We start from the raw sequence: 8,985 nt of genomic DNA, 5'->3' as shown, positions 1-8,985 counted from the left end.
AGTAAGAGCTCCACGGTCACTAGCGAAGCCCTTAACGATACTGTTCACCATGCCTCGCAATATTGTTTTTTAGATATCGTAGAATACTCATGCAGTAGAATATTTTATTCGGGCATTGGAGTAATTTATTCTTCCTGTCCTCTACATACGCACAGATACCGGAGCCCCGGTGCCTTCCTTAAATGGGTGTAGGATGTTACATTGTGCAAAAGGCTCTCGGCACGAGATCACCCCGCACCAGGTGCCTCCCCAGGGGTTACCGACTTAACCCCTCTGCCCCATAATTTCCTCTTCTGGGACACCGGGTCGATGGTTTGTAAATGACGCGGTAAAGGCGAGGCCCTCCAGTAAACGCTGGCCAGCCTCCCAAGCCCGCCTCCGTCGCACGGGTTCTTGGCTTTACTTCAGATGTTTGCACGTAGGGCCGGTTGGCCTGGTTGATAGAAGATACCCGCTCGAGCCTCAGAACGTGCCAAGGAGTGAAAAGCGAAGAAGACAGCTGGGCCACGTACGGGACAGATAAACAGACTGGGAATGGGCCCATATGCAATGTAGTGCGTCTCTGTTTTCCCCTTCTGCTTCCTTCCCGGCAGGATTTCCAGGCACGCGGCACTCTGGGTACACGTAGCATCTTCCTGTGTTCTCTCCCGCGGCAGGTACAGTCGAAAACCTCGTACCCGGAGATTCCATGACCAGACCCCCTCACAGAGCTTGCGTATCTTAATTCCAAAAGAACATAAGGACTTTTTATTTTTTTTAATGTGTATTTCTGAGAGCAAGAGAGAGAGAATGCGAGCAGGGGAGGGGCAGAGAGAGAGGGAGACACAGAATCCGAAGCAGGATCCAGGCTCCGAGCCGTCAGCACAGAGCCCGACGCGGGGCTCGAACCCATGGACCTCGAGATCATGATCTGAGCTGAAGTCGGACGCTCAACCAACTGAGCCACCGAGGGGTCCCAAGGACTTTTAAAAGATTTTTTAAAGTATATAAAGTATACTTAAAGTGTATAAGACAAATGTATATCATATGAGAAATTGTCAGAGTGAGAAATAAATAGACTTAAAAGAACCATGCCTTAGAAAAGTGTTTCCTGGGCCGCCTGGGTGGCTTGGTCAGTTAAATATATGACTTTGGTTCAGGTCATGATCTCACGGTTCGTGAGTTCGAGCCCCCCATTGGGCTCTGTGCTGACAGCCTGGAGCCTGCTTGGGATCCTCTGTCCCCCTCTATCTCTGTCCTTCCCCTGTTGGCCTACCTCTCTCTCTCTCAAAATAAGGACACATTTAAAAAAAAAAGGAAAAGTGTTTCCCATACAGAACCTGTGAATCAATCGCATTTGTAGGAACGTGTAAGAGAGGAGCTAGAGAATACCCTTAATATTTAGTGAGAAAGTGGTGAAAGATTGTATCACTCTTCCCCCCAAAATTAACTTTCCACGCCCACTCACTTGAAAATCACTTAAGGGCGCCTGGGTGGCTCAGTTGGCTATGTGTCCAATTCTCGATTCCGGCTCAGGTCAGGATCTCACGGTTTGTGGGTTTGAGCCCTGAGTCTGGCTCCGTGCTGACAGTGTGGAGCCTGCTTGGGATTCTCTCTCTCCTCCTCTCTCTGCCCCTCTCCCACTCCCACTATCGCCCACTCTCTCTCAAATAAACATTTAAAATAAGCAAATAAAGAAATATTTAAAAGCAAATCACTTAAACTCCTATGGCGTTAGTTATTTATTTATTTTGAGAGAGAGAGAGAGAGAGCACAGGAGAGTACAAGTGAGGGAGAGGGTCAGAGGGACAGAGAGAGAACTTCAAGCCTGGACCACGCTCAGTGCGGAGCCCCACTCGGGCGGGACTCGATCCCGTGACCCTGGGATCATGACCCCAGCCCAAATCAAGAGTCTGACGCTCAACTGGCAGAGCCCCCCAGGTGCCCTCCCCCCCCCAAGACGTTATGTTTAATAAAAGTTTTATTTACCAGGATATTCTTGTTAACATCTGCAGGAAGGAAGGGAGCAAGGCTCCCTCAGCAAGGTGTCCTCAGCTTGTGCTTCTAGCCTTTTCTTGATAGTCTTTTCTTTTGTTCTCCTGCCAGAAGATGAAGAACAGGTTCCAACCACAGGTGCTGGGTCCAAGGTTCTGCCTCGTTCTAGAGTAGAGGGCCTCGCACCCCACCAGGAGGGATGCGGCCTCCCACTCCCGAGAGCAGCCGGTGGTGCACCCAGCACAGCCCACAGGGGCCAAGAGGACTTCTAAGGACCACCCGGGGAACAGGATATGCTGGGACTCCAGGAAGCAGGAGAAGACCTGGGGGGATCTGGGGGCCCCTGTAATTCCTTCCTTCCTTCACTAGTTCAATAAATATGCGCTGAGCACCTCAGCGTGCCAACCTCTGTCCTGGGCCTTTGGGATGCGTTGTACACAGAACAGGCAAAGACTGCTGCCCGCGTGGACCTTATGTGCCGCGGGAGGGAGGTGTGCCCCAGAGAGAGACAGGGGACTGTGGATTGCAAAGAGAATGAGGGACTCATCTGTATGGTTTATTATAAAGTGTAAGTGCTGTGGAGGGAAAGGAAGAGGGAAGGAAAGGAGGGAGGGACAGGGGATAATAGGAGGGGGTAGGGGAGAGTGAGGAGGGAGGGAAAGGGTTAGAGGAAGTAAAGGAAGGGGGAGGGAGAGGGAGAGTAAGTAGGAAGGGAGAGGGGTGAGGGGCAGGGGTGGGGAGGAGGAAGTAGGGGGAGTAGGGAGAGGGAGGGAGGGGGTAAATTGAGGAAGTTGGGAAGGGAGGTTGCCACACAAAATGGCAGGGGAGCCTCAGGGTCTGGGGGCCCCTGGGCAGGGTGGGGAGGGGGCTGGCTGGCTGGGACTGGAAAAGAGAGGGGCAACCTCTGAGCAGGGCCTGTGGGAAGTGAGGGGGTGACGTGTGGGGGTCGTCACAGGGGCAGGTCCAGAGGGAGCGGAAGAAGTCCCCACTGTGACCGCCATGTTGAATTGGAGGTGTCCCATTGGGGGCAGCGGCCGCAGGGTCTCCGTGTTGGGAGCTGAGGCAGAGACGGCTGGGCTGAGCTGGTGACCCCTGCTCACTGATGGGATACTTCAAGGCCACCTTCTTCAAGGTTCTGGGAGAGCCCCACAGGGCGGACCAAGTACCGCTTGGAGCCGGCATCTCCTGGTCTTGAGGCCCCAGGACAGAGGGAAACTGGGGCAGGGGTGGCAGACAGTCAGGAGAAAAGAGACGGGAGGCGGGATGGTCAGCCCTGGATCAAATGCTACCGAGGGCTCAGGTCAGGCGGGAGCCCCCAGACTCCATTCTGGGGCGCCGAGCCAAAAATGATTTTCATAACCTTGACTGTCCTTCCCTGGGTTGTGCAAGCCCATCCCCAGGGTCCACACGTGGTTTCCATCAAGGGACTCCATCAGGCTCAATGTCCCATGTGGTGACAAACGGGTCCTCAAGGATAGGAACTTAGTTATTTAGCCTCCACCTTCAAGTACAAAATGCCCCGGCCCAAGGTTATCACCAAGAGCTGGAAAAATAAAAACACTGCAGCCGTCACTTGCCGGAAAGGCGAGTTCACCACCCAATGGCGACATTCGGAAATAGAAAGCAGCCAGCCTCCAGCCTTCCAGAACCAGTAGGGCAAGATTGTTTCCATTTCGTGACTGGAACGCTACTGTTCCCTGCCCTTGTAAAGTACAGATGCATTAGAGGATTTTCTTTCAAAACCAAACCCCCACTGTCCCAAGTGACCCAAGGGAGGGATGTCCAGGTGAGAGCCCCAGGTGCCCGGGTCTCTGGGAGCGGCCACTCTGGCCCCTTTCTCCGCATCAGGCAAGAGTATGGGTGGGCCTTTGCTGGAGATTGGATGGCTGAAGGGAGCAGCTGTGTACCTCGTTGGCTTGTCATTCAAATCCTGTGACTATGGTTTAAAAACGAATACTTGGGGCACCTGGGTGGCTCAGTCGGTTAAGCGTCCGACTTCGGCTCAGGTCACGATCTCGCGGTCCGTGAGTTCGAGCCCTGCGTCGGGCTCTGGGCTGATGGCTCAGAGCCTGGAGCCTGCTTCCGATTCTGTGTCTCCCTCTCTCTCTGACCCTCCCCCGTTCATGCTCTGTCTCTCTCTGTCTCAAAAATAAATAAACGTTAAAAAAATAAAAAAAATTAAAAAAAATAAAAACGAATACTTGCCGTCCCGCTGTGTAAACAGGCCTCCATCCTGCTCTTTGCAGGAAGCATAACTTTCCTGTGACTTTCTTGTTGGCTCTGGACTCGGCCCCCACCCACCTGAGGGGAAAGAGCCCCAACCTTCCAGAAAAACAGCAAACGAACCCCACCCACCATAACTGACCCAACCCAGCCCTGGTCAGCCAGGCTCCAACCCCACCCTCTTCTCCCAGGGCTTCCGGAAGGTGGCTCCTTCCACAGGACCAGGCCCGCACACGCCCAGAAGGGTACATTGAAAGAGTTTCTGGTAACCTTTTTTTTTTTTTTTTTTTTTTTTAAAGTAAGCTCTATGCCCAACATGGGGCCTGAACTCATGACCCCGAGGCCAAGAGTTGTATGCTCTACCGACTGAGCCAGCGGGCTCCCCAAGTTTCTGGTAATTTTTCATAATGACATCACTGAAATCCTAGGTTTTTAAATTAAAAAAAATTTTTAAAATATGGTTTGGCCTATGTTTTCCTATCACCATCAATAACAACAACTGTAACGGGGCGCTCGGGTGGCTCCGTTGGGTACGCGTGTGACTTCGGCTCAGGTCGTGATCTCACTGCTTGTGAGTTCGAGCCCCGCGTCGGGCTCTGTGCTGACACCTCAGAGCCTGGAGCCTGCTTCGGATTCTGTGTCTCCCTCTCTCTCTCTCTGCCCCTCCCCTGCTCATACTCTGTCTCTCTAAAATAAAAAAAAAAGTTAAAAATTTTTTTTAAATAAACAAAATAAAATAATAGCTAAAGTGCTTAAAATGTGCCAGCCCTGTGTGAGATGATTGGCATGTGTTGTGTCTTAATTTCTCAGGGTCCAACGAAATAGGCTTTATCTCCCCCCTCGCAGACGGGGAAGGCCGAGTCAGGAGGCAAAACAGATTCAGAATTCAGTCCCAGTGTGACCAGGGTGGTGTCCCTCCCTCTTCAGATAACCTTCCCCACCCTCCGGGCCACCAGCCCCACCCGGCCCCGCCCCACCCAGGCCAGACTTAGGCCTCTTCCTCCTCCTTCCCCCATTTCCCACCCCCCTCCCGCCCAATTAGGAGAGCTAGGTGAAACTTCCAGCAGTTTGGTTCTCCACCAGCCTCTTCTGTTTCAAGAATTCTTTCTCAACCGTCACACGACTCACGTCCACACGTGAGTCCACACGTCCACACGTCCACACGACACACGACTCACTGAAGCTGTCCAGATTCAACCGCAAGCTCAACGCTACCCTAGGTCACTCTCGCTTGTACACCTCCCCTCCCCGCACCCCGTGCTGTCCTCCCCTCCCTCCCGCGGGAAGGACAGAATCTGGGACCGATCTCTTTTTACCTTGGGTGCGTTCTGCGCCTGTCTCCCGCCACTCGGTATTCGAGAGAGGAGCCCCTGTCGTGGGGCACACAGTGCAAACAATTTCCTGTGTATCTTTGGAATTCCCAAGTGCCTTTTGAAATCACCCCACCCAGACGTTGGGGAACCCTTGTGGTCTGACGTCTGCAGCTCAAGGAACTCTCGTAGGTGTCTTCACCTCCGCCAGCTTCCTTCTCCCTGGACTTCTGCAAAGTCAAAGACAAGATCTGGTGGGTTTCCCTCGGTCGTAAATACTGCCTTTCGTGGCTCTCCCTCCCCGGCCCTTTTGCTCTGGGGTTGTAACAATTCCCCAAGTTACGAGAGTTATGTTGACCGGCTGATCTAGCACAACGGGCTTCAGCTCTCTCCTTTCTGCCTGCTGCTGTCCCTACTCAGCTTTTCATTTCTTCTCAAACATTATGCCTCTTTCTCCGAAAAACTCTTCTTGGAGCTCCAAGTGCCCATTCTTTTCAAAACAGTAAAATCTCGGGGCGCCTGGGTGGCTCAGTCGGTTGAGCGTCCGACTTCGGCTCGGGTCACGATCTCGCAGTTCTTGAGCTCGTGCCCCGCGTCGGGCTCTGTGCTGACGGCTCAGAGCCTCGAGCCTGCTTCACATTCTGTGTCTCCCTCTCTCTCCGCCCCTCCCCTGCTCATGCTCTGTCTCTCAAAAATAAACATTAAAAGAAATTTTTAAAAAATAACAAAAAAAATAATAAACACAGTAAAATCTCTTCTTTCCTTCATGTAATAGGTTCTGAGACTTCCCTGAGGGGGAAACAATGTTAGCTCAAAGTTAGCTCAGGAAGTATTGGCTCGATGGCCCTCTTTCAGCCAGACTCTCCTCGTGAGTCTGGGAGCTTCTCATTGTCTGCGCACGTAAGCAAACGCTAAGACCGATGCATCTGGGGGGCTAGCCTGGACTCTCTCTGTAACCAGTGGGGGTCTCCAGGGGAGGGCGGAGAATGAACCTGGGGGTGGGGTGAGCTGACATGCTTCTCCTTGGAAATGGTGCAGAGACAGCATGGAGACAGGTGGGCAATGGCTAAGAGCGGCTGCCATTTTGAGCCCAGCCGGTGGTCCTGAGCCCTTGACTCTGCAGGCAAAGGCTGCCGGCCACCCTGTGCGCAGCACTCCGATGGGACTTCTGATGTTTCTACTGAGTGCTCCCATAGCTGCTCCAGATCTGCCCACCCACCCTTCCAGCCTCCCTCTGCTGATGGGACTCCAGGCATGTCTCTAAGAGGTCACAGGGAAACACCAGAGAAGCTCTTGGCAGGGGCCAGACAAGCTTGGGCCTTTCGGGGCTGCCCCAGCCTCCCTCCCCCTCCTTTTTGTTATGGGATCCCCATGTGACCTGCAGCCCTGTCCTCTCCCCTCTGGGTCCTGGCTGTTCACTAAGGGACCTGCCAGGCCAGGAGTTGTACCCCCATCCCCCAGCAGGCAGCCCACAGGGGCAAGCAGGTCAGATGTTAGGCTTGGCTACTTTAGGTACAGGGAGGGCCCTGCCTCTTTGTGGTCTAGGGGACCACCTGCCTTCTCCTCCAACCCTGCCCGGACCACCCACCGTGGGCCGTCATACCCTGAGCTTGTTGGTTGGGGATGGGGTTCTGTACCCCGACCTTGAGGGGGTGGTTTCCAGGCCACATTACTTCTCCTTCCAGCGGAGATGACCCAGATCTGACTGACACTGGGAGCAGGGGGGGAGGGGTGCAGAGACTCGCCTGCCTCTTCTCCGCACCTTCTTCCTTGTTTGTCTCCTCCACTGCCTCCCTTCTGCACCCCTATTCTGTGCTCCGACAAACTCATAAATCCACACAGAGGACAGTCCCGTTCTCCAAATGGCCCCTGTCCAAACAGATGCTCGAATTTGTCTTCCTCCAGACTTTCACTGGGAAAGGGACGCAAAGCGGCTTTCAGAAGCTGACCAAAACAAATACGACACAGTAAAGAAGACGTCGTCTGTGGCCACCAACCCGCTTCTGATTCCGCCACTCAGGGACTCCGCCTGCCTTGGTGTTAATATCAATGAATCGTGATGATGTAAAATTCCAAGTACGCAGGAGAGCTGTGAACTCCGGAAGGATGTTCTGTGGCATCTGTCCCCCCACCCAGCATCACCTGTGGGATCCCAACCAAACCCCAGTCTCCAGAATGAGGACTGGAAGCGGTTCCCAGAACAATGGGAAGGACGGAGCCCCGTGGTTACAGAGAGGGAACGAGGCCATTCTGACCAAGCCCTGGAGCTGAGGAAGGCTGACAGCTCGGGTAGGCACCCCCCAGATCCCAGAAACACACAGCCCAGGGGCAAGTCTTAACATCCAAGACATTTTCGGGGAAGGTAAACGTTGACTGATCCCTACCTAGCGAGTACGCCCACATAGGTTGTTCTGTGCCGTTGACTCTCACGATGGTCAAATACACACCTGAGCAGAAAGAACCATCATTTCGTGAACCACAAAGAAAAAGATATGTTACCATTACCCCATGACATGAGGCTTTCTTATCACTTAGGGGTTTTGTTTTGTATCTTTGAAAGAGGTTTATAGTCCTACTTGGCCATTCCTGTGTGAACATAAAATATAGGTGAAATAGACTGGTGAGTTATTCCTTTCTTTAAATTTTTAAATGTTTATTCACTTATTTTGGGAGAGAGAGAGAAAGAGCTTGAGCAGGGGAGGGGCAGAGAGAGAGACAGAGAGAGACAGAGAGAGACAGAGAATCCCAAGCAGGCTCCACGCTGTCAGCACACAGCCCGACGCAGGGCTCGAACTCACGAACCGTGAGATCATCACCTGAGCCGAAACCGAGAGTCAGACACTTGACCTACCGAGCCACCCAGGCGCCCCAGGATAGTTGGTATTTAAAGGGAAGCCTGACGTGAGTCTTATTTCCTCCTGTGCTAAAATGTGCCTGATTCGTCCCTTTGAGAAGGGAACCTCGTCCAGGTAGAAGAACCCAGGCTTCGGCGGCTGGCGAAGGCTTCAGATCCAGCTCATCGTTGTCTGCTGGGATCTGAGGCAGATCCTCAGCGCCCCCCACCGCGGCACGGACACGGGACGCCTGCCCCGGAGCGACAGAGGACGCAGTCAGCGCCCAGGACGCGGCGGGACCTCAGCGCCGCTGTCCTTCGCTGTCCCTCCGAAACGGGGACATCTGCCCTGCCTGCTTGTCACTGTGCAAGAGTCACATCGCTGCGAAAACTTAGCGGCAGTGAGTGGGCACTGAGCACACGGAAGGAGCCGCTGTGCACCTGTCTGGACAGCGCTGGTGAGTCCTACCCTCTCCACGCTAAATGCTAACTGCTCCCTCTCTGTGCCCCTTGTCCCCTCCTCATGGATTCTTGCAGCAGCCTTCTAATCGGTCCTCCTGTCTCTGGGCTCACCACCACCCATCTCTCCTCCACCTGAGCTGGAGTCGTGTTTCCAAAAAGAAAATGGATTTGTGGTGTGACCTT

General features: G+C 53.5%; 1 long non-coding RNA gene across 1 annotated transcript; it reads right to left on the bottom strand.

The window, feature by feature from the left end:
• Positions 1 to 633: 633 nt before the first annotated feature.
• Positions 634 to 5,735, bottom strand: LOC132684001 (uncharacterized). Its single transcript, XR_009612515.2, has 3 exons — positions 5,514 to 5,735; positions 1,969 to 2,078; positions 634 to 719 (listed from the first exon to the last, which is right to left on the bottom strand). It is a non-coding gene; the product is annotated as an uncharacterized LOC132684001 (long non-coding RNA).
• Between the last annotated feature and the right edge of the window lie 3,250 nt (positions 5,736 to 8,985).

Source organism: Panthera onca, chromosome C2 (genome assembly GCF_046562875.1).
Source record: "Panthera onca isolate mPanOnc1 chromosome C2, mPanOnc1 haplotype 2, whole genome shotgun sequence".
In the NCBI taxonomy this organism is placed as follows: Eukaryota; Metazoa; Chordata; class Mammalia; order Carnivora; family Felidae; genus Panthera; species Panthera onca.
This window is presented reverse-complemented; position numbering and strand designations above follow the sequence as displayed.